Source organism: Scyliorhinus torazame, chromosome 17, assembly GCF_047496885.1.
Source record: "Scyliorhinus torazame isolate Kashiwa2021f chromosome 17, sScyTor2.1, whole genome shotgun sequence".
Taxonomy (NCBI): Eukaryota; Metazoa; Chordata; class Chondrichthyes; order Carcharhiniformes; family Scyliorhinidae; genus Scyliorhinus; species Scyliorhinus torazame.
In genome coordinates, this window is record NC_092723.1 from 66,801,404 (window position 1) to 66,821,482 (window position 20,079).

General features: G+C 47.0%; 2 long non-coding RNA genes across 9 annotated transcripts in view; both read left to right on the forward strand.

The window, feature by feature from the left end:
- LOC140393539 (uncharacterized) overlaps positions 1–20,079 on the forward strand; it is an 82,826-nt gene that overhangs the window by 17,436 nt on the left and 45,311 nt on the right. The window lies entirely within an intron of this gene.
- Positions 8,413–20,079, forward strand: part of LOC140393923 (uncharacterized) — a 44,180-nt gene continuing 32,513 nt past the window's right edge. For 6 of the 8 annotated variants that reach the window (XR_011935774.1, XR_011935780.1, XR_011935779.1 and 3 more), the window contains exons 1-3: positions 12,102–12,568; positions 16,085–16,168; positions 19,728–19,811. This is a non-coding gene — a long non-coding RNA (uncharacterized lncRNA). Of the gene's footprint in view, positions 8,969–12,101; positions 12,569–16,084; positions 16,169–19,727; positions 19,812–20,079 lie in introns of those variants that run through there. The other 2 variants (XR_011935775.1, XR_011935781.1) reach the window with 2 other exon arrangements.

A 20,079-nucleotide genomic window follows, 5' to 3' on the forward strand; every position in this document is an offset into this window, starting at 1 on the left:
ATCGTCTGCAAATTTACTCACCCACCCTTCTGCGTCTTCCTCTAGGTCATTGATAAAAATGACAAACAGCAACGGTCCCAGAACAGATCCTTGTGGTACTCCACTTGTGACTGTACTCCATTCTGAACATTTCCCATCAACCACCACCCTCTGTCTTCTTTCAGCTAGCCAATTTCTGATCCACATCTCTAAATCACCCTCAATCCCCAGCCTCCGTATTTTTTGCAATAGCCTACCGTGGGGAACCTTATCAAACGCTTTGCTGAAATCCATATACACCACATCAACTGCTCTACCCTCGTCTACCTGTTCAGTCACCTTCTCAAAGAACTCAATAAGGTTTGTGAGGCATGACCTACCTTTCACAAAGCCATGCTGACTATCCCTGATCATATTATTCCTATCGAGATGATTACATCTTTGGATTGTGGGGGCAAAACCCATGCAAACACGAGGAGAATGTGCAAACTCCACACGGACAGTACATTACTGCAGTGATAATGTAAGCTGACTTGTGACAACATTATTTTAAAAATAGTTTAAACTCCAATGAATATAATCCTAAGCGCTTTCATATCTCCTCGTATGACAGTCCCATCGTCCCAGGAATCAGCCAGGTAAACCTTGGCTGCACTCCCTCCATATCAAGAATATCCTTGCTCAAAATGCGCCAAAACTGCACGCAATATGCCTCACCAATGCCTTACAAAAGTGCAGTAAAAAATTTCTATTCCTATACTCAAATCTTCTCACTATGAAAGCCAAAATAACAATTGCCGTTCCTGCCTGCTGTACCCTCAGGCTTAATTTCAGCCACTGATGCACTAGGATACCAAGATCTCGTTGAGTATCTATATCGCTCAATTTAAACCGATTCAAATAATAATCTGCCTTCCGATTTTTACAATTGAAGTGGATATCCTCACAGAGAGAGAGAAGGCAAGAGAGGGAGAGAGATACGGAAGAAGAGCGAGGGAGTGGGAGAGAGAATGAGAGAAAGAGGGAGTGAGAGATGTTGGAAGAAAGGGGGGGAGAGAGAGAAAGATTGAGGCAGAGAGATCTAGTCAGACACAGAAAGGAATGAGAGGAAGAGAGAAAGAGGGGAGTAGTGAGTCAAGGAGAGGAAGTGGGAGAGAGAGGGAGTGGGATGGGAAGAGGGAGAGGAAGAAATAAGTGATGCATACAGGCGAGTGACTAAGATAGAGCGTGAGAGGGAGAGAGAAAGAAAGGGCGAGACAGATGGAGAGACGGATGGACAGACAGATGGAGAGGTGAATGCAGAGACGGATGCAGACACGGATGCAGAGATAGATGCAGAGATGGATGCAGAGGCGGGAGCAGAGACCGATGCAGAGACGAATGCAGAGGCGGATGCAAAGACTGATGCAGTGTTGAATGCAGAGACTGATAAAGAGACATATTCAGAGACGTATGCGGAGACAGATGCAGAGACGGATTCAGAGACGGATGCAGAGACGGAGTAAGAGACGGATTCAGAAACGGATTAAGAGACAGATGAACAGACGAATGCAGAGATAGATGCAGGGACGGCTGCAGAGACGGAAGCAGATATGGAAGCAGAAACGGATCCAGAGAATTATGCAGAGACTGATACAGAGACGGATGCAGAGACTGATGCAGAGATGGATACAAAGATGGATGGTGAGAAGGATAGAGAGTAGGCGAGTGAAAAGGATGGAGTGAAGGTTGGAGAAGATGGTGGTGATAAGGTTGGAGAGATGGATGGTGAGAAGGTTGGATAACATAATGAAGAGAAGAATTGAGAGGACAATAATAATATTCTTTATTGTCACAAGTAGGCTTACATTAACACTGCAATAAAGTTACTGTGAAAAGCCCCCAGTCGCCACATTGCGGCGCCTGTTCAGTTACACAGAGGGAGGATTCTGAATGTTCAAATAACCTGACAGTACATCTTTCGGGTTTTGTGGGAGGAAACTGGAGCATCCCGAGGAAACCCACGTAGATACAGGTTGAAAGTGCAGACTCCATGCAGACAGTGACCCAAGCTGGATTTAAACCTGTGACACCGGAGCTGTGAAGCAACAGTGGTACCCACTGTGAGAAGGATGGAGAGAAGTATGGCGAGAAGGATGGAGAGCGAATGATGGAGAGATGGATGGAGTGTCGGAAGGAGCGATGGATGGAGAAACGGAGGGGGGGGGAAGGAGAGAGTGGCAGAGAGACTGTCAGAGTGGCAAAGGGAGTGACAGAGGGAGGGACAGAGGGAGTGAGAGATAGAGACAGAGGGAAAAATAGAGAGAGAGAAAGACAGGGAGGGAGTGAGGAAATGCAGAAAGAGGGAGATGAGAAAGATATGGAGGGAGGATGTAGGAGACAGGTGGAGAGTGGAGGTCGAGAGAGAAAGGGAACAGTAGGAGTGTGAAGAAAGTGAGGGAGTGAGAGAGGGAGAAAGAGATAGAGTGAGAGGGAGGGAGGGGAGAGAGGGAGAGACAGGAGGAGAGTGTGGGGATGGCACAAAGAGAGAAAGTAGAATGAGATGAAGGGAGTGAAGGAGAGTGTGTGAGTGAGATTGAGTGAGCTTGAGTGGGAGTGAACGACTGAGCGACGGAGAGTGAGAGGGAGGGAGATAATGAGACAGTGAGAGAGAGGGGGGACAGATATGGGCGAGGACGCGAGAGTGTTGATGTGAGTGAGACTGAGATTGAGAGGAAGAGTGAAGGAGAGAGAGGGAGACTGAGAGAGAGAAGTTAGGCATAGAGAGGGGTGAACGAGTTAGAGAGAGAGAGAAAGGGTGGGAGTAAGGTGAGGCATACAATAGAGTGCGAGAACAGAGAGGGCAGAGTGAGACAGACAGTGGAGAGAATGAGAAAGAGAGGTCTGGCAGACAGTGGAGAGAGTTATACAGAATCTTACATAGAAAATTGAAACAGGAAGAGGATATTTGCCCCTTCGAGCCTGCTCCGCAATTTGTTAGATGATGGCTAATCATCAAGTTCAATACCCTGTTCCCACCTTCCCCCCAAATCCTTTGAACATTTTTGCCCAAAGAGCTATATCGGATTCATTCTTGAAATTACAACAACTACTTTTTATGTTTGTGAATTCCACAGATTGACCACTCTCTGGGTGTCGAATTAAATAATAATGATGTGTATTGTCACAAGTTGGCTTCCATTAACACCGCAATGAAGTTGCTGTGCCCTTATATGCCACATTGCAGCCTATGTGCAGGTACACGGAGAGAGAGTTCAGAATGTCCAAATCCACCTAATCCGTGACTTGTGGGAGGATACTGGAGCACCTGGAGGAAACGCACTCAGACACAGGGAGAACATGCAGACCCTGCACAGACAGTGACCCAAGCTGGGAATCAAACCTGTGACCTTGGCGCTGTGAAGCAACAGTGCCACACACAGTGCTGCCGAGCCACCTCAACTTAGTCCTAAAAGACTCATTCACCTGAGGAAGGAGCAGCGCTCCGAAAGCTAGTGACATCGAAACAAACCTGTTGGACTTCAATCTGGTGTTGTAAAACTTCTTATTGTGCTCACCCCAGTCCAACGCCGGCATCTCCACATCATGGCTAAAAGACATAGAGTGAGAGGGAGGGAGGAAGTGAGACGGAACAATCTTTCTGAATCTACAGTTTGCAATCCTGTTAGAATTTCTTAAGTTTCCATGACGTCCCTCTCAGCATGGTAGCACTGTGGTTAGTACTGTTGCTTCACAGCGCCAGTGTCCCAGGTTCGATTCCCGGCTGTTGTCACAGTCTGTGCAGAGTCTGCATGTTCTCCGTGGATCTGCTTGGGTTTCCTCAAGGTGCTTCGGTTTACTGGAACAATTACCGGAAGACGTGCTGGTAGGTAATTTGGACATTCTGTATTCACCCTCCATGTACCCGAACAGGAGCCTGAACCTGGCGACTAGGGGCTTTTTACAGTCACTTCATTGCAGTGTTTTCTTTTTAAATTTAGAGAACTCAATTTATTTTTTCCAATTAAGCGGCAATTTAGCGTGTTCAATCCACCTATCTTGCACATCTTTGGATTGTGGGGGCAAAACCCATGCAAACACGGGGAGAATGTGCAAACTCCACACAGACAGTACATTACTGCAGTGTTAATGTAAGCTGACTTGTGACAATAACATTATTTTAAAAATAGTTTAAACTCCAATGAATATAATCCTAAGCGCTTTCATATCTCCTCGTATGACAGTCCCATCATCCCAGGAATAAGCCAGGTAAACCTTCGCTGCACTCCCTCGATATCAAGAATATCCTTGCTCAAAATGCGCCAAAACTGAACGCAATATGCCTCACCAATGCCTGACAAAAGTGCAGTAAAAAATTTCTATTCCTATACTCAAATCTTCTCACTATGAAAGCCAAAATAACAATTGCCGTTCCTGCCTGCTGTACCCTCAGGCTTAATTTCAGCCACTGATGCACTAGGACACCAAGATCTCGTTGAGTATCTATATCGCTCAATTTAAACCGATTCAAATAATAATCTGCCTTCCGATTTTTACAATTGAAGTGGATATCCTCAGAGAGAGAGAGAGAGAGAGAGAAGGCAAGAGAGGGAGAGAGATACGGAAGAAGAGCGAGGGAGTGGGTGAGAGAATGAGAGAAAGAGGGAGTGAGAAATATTGGAAGAAAGGGGTGGGGAGAGAGAGAAAGATTGAGGCAGAGAGATCTAGTCAGACACAGAAAGTAATGAGAGGGAGAGAGAAAGAGAGGGGAGTAGTGAGTCAAGGAGAGGAAGTGGGAGAGAGAGGGAGTGGGATGGGAAGAGGGAGAGGGAGAAATAAGTGATGCATACAGGCGAGTGACTAAGATAGAGCATGAGAGGGAGAGAGAGAAGGAAAGGGCGAGAGATATGGAGAGACGGATGGACAGACAGATGGAGAGGTGAATGCAGAGACGGATGCAGACACGGATGCAGAGATAGATGCAGAGATGGATGCAGAGGCGGATGCAGAGACCGATGCAGAGACGAATGCAGAGGCGGATGCAAAGACTGATGCAGTGTTGAATGCAGAGACTGATAAAGAGACATATTCAGAGACGTATGCGGAGACAGATGCAGAGACGGATGCAGAGACGGAGTAAGAGACGGATTCAGAAACGGATTAAGAGACTGATTAACAGACGAATGCAGAGATAGATGCAGGGACGGCTGCAGAGATGGAAGCAGAGACGGAAGCAGAAACGGATCCAGAGAAGGATGCAGAGACTGATACAGAGACGGATGCAGAGACTGATACAAAGATGGATGGTGAGAAGGATAGAGAGTAGGCGAGTGAAAAGGATGGAGTGAAGGTTGGAGAAGATGGTGGTGATAAGGTTGGAGAGATGGATGGTGAGAAGGTTGGATAACATAATGAAGAGAAGAATTGAGAGGACAATAATAATATTCTTTATTGTCACAAGTAGGCTTACATTAACACTGCAATAAAGTTACTGTGAAAAGCCCCCAGTCGCCACATTGCGGCGCCTGTTCAGTTACACAGAGGGAGGATTCTGAATGTTCAAATAACCTGACAGTACATCTTTCGGGTTTTGTGGGAGGAAAATGGAGCATCCCGAGGAAACCCACGTAGATACAGGTTGAAAGTGCAGACTCCATGCAGACAGTGACCCAAGCTGGATTTGAACCTGTGACCCTGGAGCTGTGAAGCAACAGTGGTACCCACTGTGAGAAGGATGGAGAGAAGTATGGCGAGAAGGATGGAGAGCGAACGATGGAGAGATGGATGGAGTGTCGGAAGGAGAGACGGAAGGAGCGATGGATGGAGAAACGGAGGGAAGGGACGGAGAGAGTGTCAGAGAGACTGTCAGAGGGAGTGGCAAAGGGAGTGACAGAGGGAGGGACAGAGGGAGTGAGAGATAGAGACAGAGCGTAAAATAGAGGGAGAGAAAGACGGAGGGAGTGAGGAAATGCAGAAAGAGGGAGATGAGAAAGATATGGAGGGAGGATGTAGGAGACAGGTGGAGAGTGGAGATTGAGAGAGAAAGGGAACAGTAGGAGTGTGAAGAAAGTGAGGGAGTGAGAGAGGGAAAAAGAGATAGAGTGAGAGGGAGGGAGGGGAGAGAGGGAGAGACGGGGAGAGTGTGGGGATGGCACAAAGAGAGAAAGTAGAATGAGAGGAAGGGAGTGAAGGAGAGTATGTGAGTGAGATTGAGTGAGCTTGAGTGGGAGTGAACGACTGAGCGACGGAGAGTGAGAGGGAGGGAGATAATGAGACAGTGAGAGAGAGGGGGGACAGATATGGGCGAGAAGGCGAGAGTGTTGATGTGAGTGAGACTGAGATTGAGAGGAAGAGTGAAGGAGAGAGAGGGAGACTGAGAGAGAGAAGTTAGGCATAGAGAGGGGTGAACGAGTTAGAGAGAGAGAGAAAGGGTGGGAGTAAGGTGAGGCACACAGTAGAGTGAGAGAACAGAGAGGGGAGAGCGAGACAGACAGTGGAGAGAATGAGAAAGAGAGGTCTGGCAGACAGTGGAGAGAGTTATACAGAATCTTACATAGAAAATTGAAACAGGAAGAGGATATTTGCTCCTTCGAGCCTGCTCCGAAATTTGTTAAGATGATGGCTAATCATCAAGTTCAATACCCTGTTCCCACCTTCCCCCCAAATCCTTTGAACACTTTTTGCCCCAAGAGCTATATCGGATTTATTCTTGAAATTACAACAACTACTTTTTATATTTGTGAATTCCACAGATTGACCACTCTCTGGGTGACAAATTAAATAATGATGTTTATTGTCACAAGTTGGCTTCCATTAACACCGCAATGAAGTTGCTGTGCCCTTATATGCCACATTGCAGCCTATGTTAAGGTACACGGAGGGAGAGTTCAGAATGTCCAAATCCACCTAATCCGTGACTTGTGGGAGGAAACTGGAGCACCTGGAGGAAACGCACTCAGACACAGGGAGAACATGCAGACCCTGCACAGACAGTGACCCAAGCTGGGAATCAAACCTGTGACTTTGGCGCTGTGAAGCAACAGTGCCACACACAGTGCTGCCGAGCCACCTCAACTTAGTCCTAAAAGACTCATTCACCTGAGGAAGGAGCAGCGCTCCGAAAGCTAGTGACATCGAAACAAACCTGTTGGACTTTAATCTGGTGTTGTAAAACTTCTTATTGTGCTCACCCCAGTCCAACGCCGGCATCTCCACATCATGGCTAAAAGACATAGAGTGAGAGGGAGGGAGGAAGAGAGACGGAACAATTTTTCTGAATCTACAATGTGTAATCCTGTTCGAATTTCATAAGTTTCCATGACGTCCCCCTCAGCATGGTAGCACTGTGGTTAGTACTGTTGCTTCACAGCGCCAGTGTCCCAGGTTCGATTCCCGGCTGTGGTCACAGTCTGTGCAGAGTCTGCATGTTCTCCGTGGATCTGCTTGGGTTTCCTCAAGGTGCTTCGGTTTACTGGAACAATTACCGGAAGACGTGCTGGTAGGTAATTTGGACATTCTGTATTCACCCTCCATGTACCCGAACAGGAGCCTGAACCTGGCGACTAGGGGCTTTTTACAGTCACTTCATTGCAGTGTTTTCTTTTTAAATTTAGAGAACTCAATTTATTTTTTCCAATTAAGCGGCAATTTAGCGTGTTCAATCAACCTACCTTGCACATCTTTGGATTGTGGGGGCAAAACCCATGCAAACACGAGGAGAATGTGCAAACTCCACACGGACAGTACAGTGTTAATGTAAGCTAGCTTGTGACAATAACATTATTTTAAAAATAGTTTAAACACCAATGAATATAATCCTAAGCGCTTTCATATCTCCTCGTATGACAGTCCCATCATCCCAGGAATAAGCCAGGTAAACCTTTGCTGCACTCCCTCCATATCAAGAATATCCTTGCTCAAAATGCGCCAAAACTGAACGCAATATGCCTCACCAATGCCTGACAAAAGTGCAGTAAAAAATTTCTATTCCTATACTCAAATCTTCTCGCTCTGAAAGCCAAAATAACAATAGCCGTTCCTGCCTGCTGTACCCTCAGGCTTAATTTCAGCCACTGATGCACTAGGACACCAAGATCTCGTTGAGTATCTATATCGCTCAATTTAAACCGATTCAAATAATAATCTGCCTTCCGATTTTTACAATTGAAGTGGATATCCTCACAGAGAGAGAGAAGGCAAGAGAGGGAGAGAGATACGGAAGAAGAGCGAGGGAGTGGGAGAGAGAATGAGAGAAAGAGGGAGTGAGAGATGTTGGAAGAAAGGGGGGGAGAGAGAGAAAGATTGAGGCAGAGAGATCTAGTCAGACACAGAAAGGAATGAGAGGAAGAGAGAAAGAGGGGAGTAGTGAGTCAAGGAGAGGAAGTGGGAGAGAGAGGGAGTGGGATGGGAAGAGAGAGAGGGAGAAATAAGTGATGCATACAGGCGAGTGACTAAGATAGAGCGTGAGAGGGAGAGAGAAGGAAAGGGCGAGACAGATGGAGAGACGGATGGACAGACAGATGGAGAGGTGAATGCAGAGACGGATGCAGACACGGATGCAGAGATAGATGCAGAGATGGATGCAGAGGCGGGTGCAGAGACCGATGCAGAGACGAATGCAGAGGCGGATGCAAAGACTGATGCAGTGTTGAATGCAGAGACTGATAAAGGGACATATTCAGAGACGTATGCGGAGACAGATGCAGAGACGGATTCAGAGACGGATGCAGAGACGGAGTAAGAGACGGATTCAGAAACGGATTAAGAGACAGATGAACAGACGAATGCAGAGATAGATGCAGGGACGGCTGCAGAGACGGAAGCAGAGATGGAAGCAGAAACGGATCCAGAGAAGGATGCAGAGACTGATACAGAGACGGATGCAGAGACTGATGCAGAGATGGATACAAAGATGGATGGTGAGAAGGATAGAGAGTAGGCGAGTGAAAAGGATGGAGTGACGGTTGGAGAAGATGGTGGTGATAAGGTTGGAGAGATGGATGGTGAGAAGGTTGGATAACATAATGAAGAGAAGAATTGAGAGGACAATAATAATATTCTTTATTGTCACAAGTAGGCTTACATTAACACTGCAATAAAGTTACTGTGAAAAGCCCCCAGTCGCCACATTGCGGCGCCTGTTCAGTTACACAGAGGGAGGATTCTGAATGTTCAAATAACCTGACAGTACATCTTTCGGGTTTTGTGGGAGGAAACTGGAGCATCCCGAGGAAACCCACGTAGATACAGGTTGAAAGTGCAGACTCCATGCAGACAGTGACCCAAGCTGGATTTAAACCTGTGACACCGGAGCTGTGAAGCAACAGTGGTACCCACTGTGAGAAGGATGGAGAGAAGTATGGCGAGAAGGATGGAGAGCGAATGATGGAGAGATGGATGGAGTGTCGGAAGGAGCGATGGATGGAGAAACGGAGGGGGGGGGACGGAGTGAGTGGCAGAGAGACTGTCAGAGTGGCAAAGGGAGTGACAGAGGGAGGGACAGAGGGAGAGAGAGATAGAGACAGAGGGAAAACTAGAGGGAGAGAAAGACAGGGAGGGAGTGAGGAAATGCAGAAAGAGGGAGATGAGAAAGATATGGAGGGAGGATATAGGAGACAGGTGGAGAGTGGAGGTTGAGAGAGAAAGGGAACAGTAGGAGTGTGAAGAAAGTGAGGGAGTGAGAGAGGGAGAAAGAGATAGAGTGAGAGGGAGGGAGGGGAGAGAGGGAGAGACAGGAGGAGAGTGTGGGCATGGCACAAAGAGAGAAAGTAGAATGAGATGAAGGGAGTGAAGGAGAGTGTGTGAGTGAGATTGAGTGAGCTTGAGTGGGAGTGAACGACTGAGCGACGGAGAGTGAGAGGGAGGGAGATAATGAGACAGTGAGAGAGAGGGGGGACAGATATGGGCGAGGACGCGAGAGTGTTGATGTGAGTGAGACTGAGATTGAGAGGAAGAGTGAAGGAGAGAGAGGGAGACTGAGAGAGAGAAGTTAGGCATAGAGAGGGGTGAACGAGTTAGAGAGAGAGAGAAAGGGTGGGAGTAAGGTGAGGCATACAACAGAGTGAGAGAACAGAGAGGGCAGAGTGAGACAGACAGTGGAGAGAATGAGAAAGAGAGGTCTGGCAGACAGTGGAGAGAGTTATACAGAATCTTACATAGAAAATTGAAACAGGAAGAGGATATTTGCCCCTTCGAGCCTGCTCCGCAATTTGTTAGATGATGGCTAATCATCAAGTTCAATACCCTGTTCCCACCTTCCCCCCAAATCCTTTGAACATTTTTGCCCAAAGAGATATATCGGATTCATTCTTGAAATTACAACAACTACTTTTTATGTTTGTGAATTCCACAGATTGACCACTCTCTGGGTGTCGAATTAAATAATAATGATGTTTATTGTCACAAGTTGGCTTCCATTAACATCGCAATGAAGTTGCTGTGCCCTTATATGCCACATTGCAGCCTATGTTCAGGTACACGGAGGGAGAGTTCAGAATGTCCAAATCCACCTAATCCGTGACTTGTGGGAGGAAACTGGAGCACCTGAAGGAAACGCACTCAGACACGGGGAGAACATGCAGACCCTGCACAGACAGTGACCCAAGCTGGGAATCAAACCTGTGACCTTGGCGCTGTGAAGCAACAGTGCCACACACAGTGCTGCCGAGCCACCTCAACTTAGTCCTAAAAGACTCATTCACCTGAGGAAGGAGCAGCGCTCCGAAAGCTAGTGACATCGAAACAAACCTGTTGGACTTTAATCTGGTGTTGTAAAACTTCTTATTGTGCTCACCCCAGTCCAACGCTGGCATCTCCACATCATGGCTAAAAGACATAGATTGAGAGGGAGGGAGGAAGAGAGACGGAACAGTTTTTCTGAATCTACAATGTGTAATCCTGTTCGAATTTCATAAGTTTCCATGACGTCCCCCTCAGCATGGTAGCACTGTGGTTAGTACTGTTGCTTCACAGCGCCAGTGTCCCAGGTTCGATTCCCGGCTGTTGTCACAGTCTGTGCAGAGTCTGTATGTTCTCCGTGGATCTGCTTGGGTTTCCTCAAGGTGCTTCGGTTTACTGCAACAATTACCGGAAGACGTGCTGGTAGGTAATTTGGACATTCTGTATTCACCCTCCATGTACCCGAACAGGAGCCTGAACCTGGCGACTAGGGGCTTTTTACAGTCACTTCATTGCAGTGTTTTCTTTTTAAATTTAGAGAACTCAATTTATTTTTTCCAATTAAGCGGCAATTTAGCGTGTTCAATCCACCGACCTTGCACATCTTTGGATTGTGGGGGCAAAACCCATGCAAACACGGGGAGAATGTGCAAACTCCACACGGACAGTACATTACTGCAGTGTTAATGTAAGCTGACTTGTGATAATAGCATTATTTTAAAAATAGTTTAAACACCAATGAATATAATCCTAAGCGCTTTCATATCTCCTCGTATGACAGTCCCATCATCCCAGGAATAAGCCAGGTAAACCTTCGCTGCATTCCCTCCATATCAAGAATATCCTTGCTCAAAATGCGCCAAAACTGAACGCAATATGCCTTACCAATGCCTGACAAAAGTGCAGTAAAAAATTTCTATTCCTATACTCAAATCTTCTCGCTCTGAAAGCCAAAATAACAATTGCCGTTCCTGCCTTCTGTACCCTCAGGCTTAATTTCAGCCACTGATGCACTAGGACACCAAGATCTCGTTGAGTATCTATATCGCTCAATTTAAACCGATTCAAATAATAATCTGCCTTCCGATTTTTACAATTGAAGTGGATATCCTCAGAGAGAGAGAGAGAGAGAGAAGGCAAGAGAGGGAGAGAGATACGGAAGAAGAGCGAGGGAGTGGGAGAGAGAATGAGAGAAAGAGGGAGTGAGAAATATTGGAAGAAAGGGGTGGGGAGAGAGAGAAAGATTGAGGCAGAGAGATCTAGTCAGACACAGAAAGTAATGAGAGGGAGAGAGAAAGAGAGGGGAGTAGTGAGTCAAGGAGAGGAAGTGGGAGAGAGAGGGAGTGGGATGGGAAGAGGGAGAGGGAGAAATAAGTGATGCATACAAGCGAGTGACTAAGATAGAGCGTGAGAGGGAGAGAGAGAAGGAAAGGGCGAGAGAGTTGGAGAGACGGATGGACAGACAGATGGAGAGGTGAATGCAGAGACGGATGCAGACACGGATGCAGAGATAGATGCAGAGATGGATGCAGAGGCGGATGCAGAGACCGATGCAGAGACGAATGCAGAGGCGGATGCAAAGACTGATGCAGTGTTGAATGCAGAGACTGATAAAGAGACATATTCAGAGACGTATGCGGAGACAGATGCAGAGACGGATGCAGAGACGGAGTAAGAGACGGATTCAGAAACGGATTAAGAGACTGATTAACAGACGAATGCAGAGATAGATGCAGGGACGGATGCAGAGATGGAAGCAGAGACGGAAGCAGAAACGGATCCAGAGAAGGATGCAGAGACTGATACAGAGACGGATGCAGAGACTGATACAAAGATGGATGGTGAGAAGGATAGAGAGTAGGCGAGTGAAAAGGATGGAGTGAAGGTTGGAGAAGATGGTGGTGATAAGGTTGGAGAGATGGATGGTGAGAAGGTTGGATAACATAATGAAGAGAAGAATTGAGAGGACAATAATAATATTCTTTATTGTCACAAGTAGGCTTACATTAACACTGCAATAAAGTTACTGTGAAAAGCCCCCAGTCGCCACATTGCGGCGCCTGTTCAGTTACACAGAGGGAGGATTCTGAATGTTCAAATAACCTGACAGTACATCTTTCGGGTTTTGTGGGAGGAAACTGGAGCATCCCGAGGAAACCCACGTAGATACAGGTTGAAAGTGCAGACTCCATGCAGACAGTGACCCAAGCTGGATTTAAACCTGTGACACCGGAGCTGTGAAGCAACAGTAGTACCCACTGTGAGAAGGATGGAGAGAAGTATGGCGAGAAGGATGGAGAGCGAATGATGGAGAGATGGATGGAGTGTCGGAAGGAGCGATGGATGGAGAAACGGAGGGGGGGGGACGGAGTGAGTGGCAGAGAGACTGTCAGAGTGGCAAAGGGAGTGACAGAGGGAGGGACAGAGGGAGTGAGAGATAGAGACAGAGGGAAAAATAGAGGGAGAGAAAGACAGGGAGGGAATGAGGAAATGCAGAAAGAGGGAGATGAGAAAGATATGGAGGGAGGATGTAGGAGACAGGTGGAGAGTGGAGGTTGAGAGAGAAAGGGAACAGTAGGAGTGTGAAGAAAGTGAGGGAGTGAGAGAGGGAGAAAGAGATAGAATGAGAGGGAGGGAGGGGAGAGAGGGAGAGACAGGAGGAGAGTGTGGGGATGGCACAAAGAGAGAAAGTAGAATGAGATGAAGGGAGTGAAGGAGAGTGTGTGAGTGAGATTGAGTGAGCTTGAGTGGGAGTGAACGACTGAGCGACGGAGAGTGAGAGGGAGGGAGATAATGAGACAGTGAGAGAGAGGGGGGACAGATATGGGCGAGGACGCGAGAGTGTTGATGTGAGTGAGACTGAGATTGAGAGGAAGAGTGAAGGAGAGAGAGGGAGACTGAGAGAGAGAAGTTAGGCATAGAGAGGGGTGAACGAGTTAGAGAGAGAGAGAAAGGGTGGGAGTAAGGTGAGGCATACAATAGAGTGAGAGAACAGAGAGGGCAGAGTGAGACAGACAGTGGAGAGAATGAGAAAGAGAGGTCTGGCAGACAGTGGAGAGAGTTATACAGAATCTTACATAGAAAATTGAAACTGGAAGAGCATATTTGCCCCTTCGAGCCTGCTCCGCAATTTGTTAGATGATGGCTAATCATCAAGTTCAATACCCTGTTCCCACCTTCCCCCCAAATCCTTTGAACATTTTTGCCCAAAGAGCTATATCGGATTCATTCTTGAAATTACAACAACTACTTTTTATGTTTGTGAATTCCACAGATTGACCACTCTCTGGGTGTCGAATTAAATAATAATGATGTGTATTGTCACAAGTTGGCTTCCATTAACACCGCAATGAAGTTGCTGTGCCCTTATATGCCACATTGCAGCCTATGTGCAGGTACACGGAGAGAGAGTTCAGAATGTCCAAATCCACCTAATCCGTGACTTGTGGGAGGATACTGGAGCACCTGGAGGAAACGCACTCAGACACAGGGAGAACATGCAGACCCTGCACAGACAGTGACCCAAGCTGGGAATCAAACCTGTGACCTTGGCGCTGTGAAGCAACAGTGCCACACACAGTGCTGCCGAGCCACCTCAACTTAGTCCTAAAAGACTCATTCACCTGAGGAAGGAGCAGCGCTCCGAAAGCTAGTGACATCGAAACAAACCTGTTGGACTTTAATCTGGTGTTGTAAAACTTCTTATTGTGCTCACCCCAGTCCAACGCTGGCATCTCCACATCATGGCTAAAAGACATAGATTGAGAGGGAGGGAGGAAGAGAGACGGAACAATTTTTCTGAATCTACAATGTGTAATCCTGTTCGAATTTCATAAGTTTCCATGACGTCCCCCTCAGCATGGTAGCACTGTGGTTAGTACTGTTGCTTCACAGCGCCAGTGTCCCAGGTTCGATTCCCGGCTGTTGTCACAGTCTGTGCAGAGTCTGCATGTTCTCCGTGGATCTGCTTGGGTTTCCTCAAGGTGCTTCGGTTTACTGCAACAATTACCGGAAGACGTGCTGGTAGGTAATTTGGACATTCTGTATTCACCCTCCATGTACCCGAACAGGAGCCTGAACCTGGCGACTAGGGGCTTTTTACAGTCACTTCATTGCAGTGTTTTCTTTTTAAATTTAGAGAACTCAATTTATTTTTTCCAATTAAGCGGCAATTTAGCGTGTTCAATCCACTGACCTTGCACATCTTTGGATTGTGGGGGCAAAACCCATGCAAACACGGGGAGAATGTGCAAACTCCACACGGACAGTACATTACTGCAGTGTTAATGTAAGCTGACTTGTGATAATAGCATTATTTTTAAAATAGTTTAAACACCAATGAATATAATCCTAAGCGCTTTCATATCTCCTCGTATGACAGTCCCATCATCCCAGGAATAAGCCAGGTAAACCTTCGCTGCACTCCCTCCATATCAAGAATATCCTTGCTCAAAATGCGCCAAAACTGAACGCAATATGCCTTACCAATGCCTGACAAAAGTGCAGTAAAAAATTTCTATTCCTATACTCAAATCTTCTCGCTCTGAAAGCCAAAATAACAATTGCCGTTCCTGCCTTCTGTACCCTCAGGCTTAATTTCAGCCACTGATGCACTAGGACACCAAGATCTCGTTGAGTATCTATATCGCTCAATTTAAACCGATTCAAATAATAATCTGCCTTCCGATTTTTACAATTGAAGTGGATATCCTCAGAGAGAGAGAGAGAGAGAGAAGGCAAGAGAGGGAGAGAGATACGGAAGAAGAGCGAGGGAGTGGGAGAGAGAATGAGAGAAAGAGGGAGTGAGAAATATTGGAAGAAAGGGGTGGGGAGAGAGAGAAAGATTGAGGCAGAGAGATCTAGTCAGACACAGAAAGTAATGAGAGGGAGAGAGAAAGAGAGGGGAGTAGTGAGTCAAGGAGAGGAAGTGGGAGAGAGAGGGAGTGGGATGGGAAGAGGGAGAAGGAGAAATAAGTGATGCATACAAGCGAGTGACTAAGATAGAGCGTGAGAGGGAGAGAGAGAAGGAAAGGGCGAGAGAGATGGAGAGACGGATGGACAGACAGATGGAGAGGTGAATGCAGAGACGGATGCAGACACGGATGCAGAGATAGATGCAGAGATGGATGCAGAGGCGGATGCAGAGACCGATGCAGAGACGAATGCAGAGGCGGATGCAAAGACTGATGCAGTGTTGAATGCAGAGACTGATAAAGAGACATATTCAGAGACGTATGCGGAGACAGATGCAGAGACGGATGCAGAGACGGAGTAAGAGACGGATTCAGAAACGGATTAAGAGACTGATTAACAGACGAATGCAGAGATAGATGCAGGGACGGCTGCAGAGATGGAAGCAGAGACGGAAGCAGAAACGGATCCAGAGAAGGATGCAGAGACTGATACAGAGACGGATGCAGAGACTGATACAAAGATGGATGGTGAGAAGGATAGAGAGTAGGCGAGTGAAAAGGATGGAGTGAAGGTTGGAGAAGATGGTGGTGATAAGGTTGGAGAGATGGATGGTGAGAAGGTTGGATAACATAATGAAGAGAAGAATTGAGAGGACAATAATAATATTCTTTATTGTCACAAGTAGGCTTACATTAACACTGCAATAAAGTTACTGTGAAAAGCCCCCAGTCGCCACATTGCGGCGCCTGTTCAGTTACACAGAGGGAGGATTCTGAATGTTCAAATAACCTGACAGTACATCTTTCGGGTTTTGTGGGAGGAAACTGGAGCATCCCGAGGAAACCCACGTAGATACAGGTTGAAAGTGCAGACTCCATGCAGACAGTGACCCAAGCTGGATTTGAACCTGTGACCCTGGAGCTGTGAAGCAACAGTGGTACCCACTGTGAGAAGGATGGAGAGAAGTATGGCGAGAAGGATGGAGAGCGAACGATGGAGAGATGGATGGAGTGTCGGAAGGAGAGACGGAAGGAGCGATGAATGGAGAAACGGAGGGGAGGGACGGAGAGAGTGTTAGAGAGACTGTCAGAGGGAGTGGCAAAGGGAGTGACAGAGGGAGGGACAGAGGGAGTGAGAGATAGAGGCAGAGGGAAAAATAGAGGGAGAGAAAGACAGGGAGGGAGTGAGGAAATGCAGAAAGAGGGAGATGAGAAAGATATGGAGGGAGGATGTAGGAGACAGGTGGAGAGTGGAGATTGAGAGAGAAAGGGAACAGTAGGAGTGTGAAGAAAGTGAGGGAGTGAGAGAGGGAAAAAGAGATAGAGTGAGAGGGAGGGAGGGGAGAGAGGGAGAGACAGGGGGAGAGTGTGGGGATGGCACAAAGAGAGAAAGTAGAATGAGAGGAAGGGAGTGAAGGAGAGTGTGTGAGTGAGAATGAGTGAGCTTGAGTGGGAGTGAACGACTGAGCGACGGAGAGTGAGAGGGAGGGAGATAATGAGACAGTGAGAGAGAGGGGGGACAGATATGGGCGAGGAGGCGAGAGTGTTGATGTGAGTGAGACTGAGATTGAGAGGAAGAGTGAAGGAGAGAGAGGGAGACTGAGAGAGAGAAGTTAGGCATAGAGAGGGGTGAACGAGTTAGAGAGGGAAAGAAAGGGTGCGAGTAAGGTGAGGCACACAGTAGAGTGAGAGAACAGAGAGGGGAGAGCGAGACAGACAGTGGAGAGAATGAGAAAGAGAGGTCTGGCAGACAGTGGAGAGAGTTATACAGAATCTTACAAAGAAAATTAAAACAGGAAGAGGATATTTGCCCCTTCGACCCTGCTCCGCAATTTGTTAAGACGATGGCTAATCATCAAGTTCAATACCCTGTTCCCACCTTCCCCCCAAATCCTTTGAACACTTTTTGCCCCAAGAGCTATATCGGATTTATTCTTGAAATTACAACAACTACTTTTTATATTTGTGAATTCCACAGATTGACCACTCTCTGGGTGACAAATTAAATAATAATGATGTTTATTGTCACAAGTTGGCTTCCATTAACACCGCAATGAAGTTGCTGTGCCCTTATATGCCACATTGCAGCCTATGTTCAGGTACACGGAGGGAGAGTTCAGAATGTCCAAATCCACCTAATCCGTGACTTGTGGGAGGAAACTGGAGCACCTGGAGGAAACGCACTCAGACACAGGGAGAACATGCAGACCCTGCACAGACAGTGACCCAAGCTGGGAATCAAACCTGTGACCTTGGCGCTGTGAAGCAACAGTGCCACACACAGTGCTGCCGAGCCACCTCAACTTAGTCCTAAAAGACTCATTCACCTGAGGAAGGAGCAGCGCTCCGAAAGCTAGTGACATCGAAACAAACCTGGTGGACTTTAATCTGGTGTTGTAAAACTTCTTATTGTGCTCACCCCAGTCCAACGCTGACATCTCCACATCATGGCTAAAAGACATAGAGTGAGAGGGAGGGAGGAAGAGAGACGGAACAATTTTTCTGAATCTACAATGTGTAATCCTGTTCGAATTTCATAAGTTTCCATGACGTCCCCCTCAGCATGGTAGCACTGTGGTTAGTACTGTTGCTTCACAGCGCCAGTGTCCCAGGTTCGATTCCCGGCTGTGGTCACAGTCTGTGCAGAGTCTGCATGTTCTCCGTGGATCTGCTTGGGTTTCCTCAAGGTGCTTCGGTTTACTGGAACAATTACCGGAAGACGTGCTGGTAGGTAATTTGGACATTCTGTATTCACCCTCCATGTACCCGAACAGGAGCCTGAACCTGGCAACTAGGGGCTTTTTACAGTCACTTCATTGCAGTGTTTTCTTTTTAAATTTAGAGAACTCAATTTATTTTTTCCAATTAAGCGGCAATTTAGCGTGTTCAATCCACCTACCTTGCACATCTTTGGATTGTGGGGGCAAAACCCATGCAAACACGGGGAGAATGTGCAAACTCCACACGGACAGTACATTACTGCAGTGTTAATGTAAGCTGACTTGTGACAATAACATTATTTTAAAAATAGTTTAAACTCCAATGAATATAATCCTAAGCGCTTTCATATCTCCTCGTATGACAGTCCCATCATCCCAGGAATCAGCCAGGCAAACCTTCGCCGCACTCCCTCCATATCAAGAATATCCTTGCTCAAAATGCGCCAAAACTGAACGCAATATGCCTCACCAATGCCTGACAAAAGTGCAGTAAAAAATTTCTATTCCTATACTCAAATCTTCTCACTATGAAAGCCAAAATAACAATTGCCGTTCCTGCCTGCTGTACCCTCAGGCTTAATTTCAGCCACTGATGCACTAGGACACCAAGATCTCGTTGAGTATCTATATCGCTCAATTTAAACCGATTCAAATAATAATCTGCCTTCCGATTTTTACAATTGAAGTGGATATCCTCAGAGAGAGAGAGAGAGAGAGAGAAGGCAAGAGAGGGAGAGAGATACGGAAGAAGAGCGAGGGAGTGGGAGAGAGAATGAGAGAAAGAGGGAGTGAGAAATATTGGAAGAAAGGGGTGGGGAGAGAGAGAAAGATTGAGGCAGAGAGATCTAGTCAGACACAGAAAGTAATGAGAGGGAGAGAGAAAGAGAGGGGAGTAGTGAGTCAAGGAGAGGAAGTGGGAGAGAGAGGGAGTGGGATGGGAAGAGGGAGAGGGAGAAATAAGTGATGCATACAGGCGAGTGACTAAGATAGAGCATGAGAGGGAGAGAGAGAAGGAAAGGGCGAGAGATATGGAGAGACGGATGGACAGACAGATGGAGAGGTGAATGCAGAGACGGATGCAGACACGGATGCAGAGATAGATGCAGAGATGGATGCAGAGGCGGATGCAGAGACCGATGCAGAGACGAATGCAGAGGCGGATGCAAAGACTGATGCAGTGTTGAATGCAGAGACTGATAAAGAGACATATTCAGAGACGTATGCGGAGACAGATGCAGAGACGGATGCAGAGACGGATGCAGAGACGGAGTAAGAGACGGATTCAGAAACGGATTAAGAGACAGATGAACAGACGAATGCAGAGATAGATGCAGGGACGGCTGCAGAGACGGAAGCAGAGATGGAAGCAGAAACGGATCCAGAGAAGGATGCAGAGACTGATACAGAGACGGATGCAGAGACTGATGCAGAGATGGATACAAAGATGGATGGTGAGAAGGATAGAGAGTAGGCGAGTGAAAAGGATGGAGTGAAGGTTGGAGAAGATGGTGGTGATAAGGTTGGAGAGATGGATGGTGAGAAGGTTGGATAACATAATGAAGAGAAGAATTGAGAGGACAATAATAATATTCTTTATTGTCACAAGTAGGCTTACATTAACACTGCAATAAAGTTACTGTGAAAAGCCCCCAGTCGCCACATTGCGGCGCCTGTTCAGTTACACAGAGGGAGGATTCTGAATGTTCAAATAACCTGACAGTACATCTTTCGGGTTTTGTGGGAGGAAACTGGAGCATCCCGAGGAAACCCACGTAGATACAGGTTGAAAGTGCAGACTCCATGCAGACAGT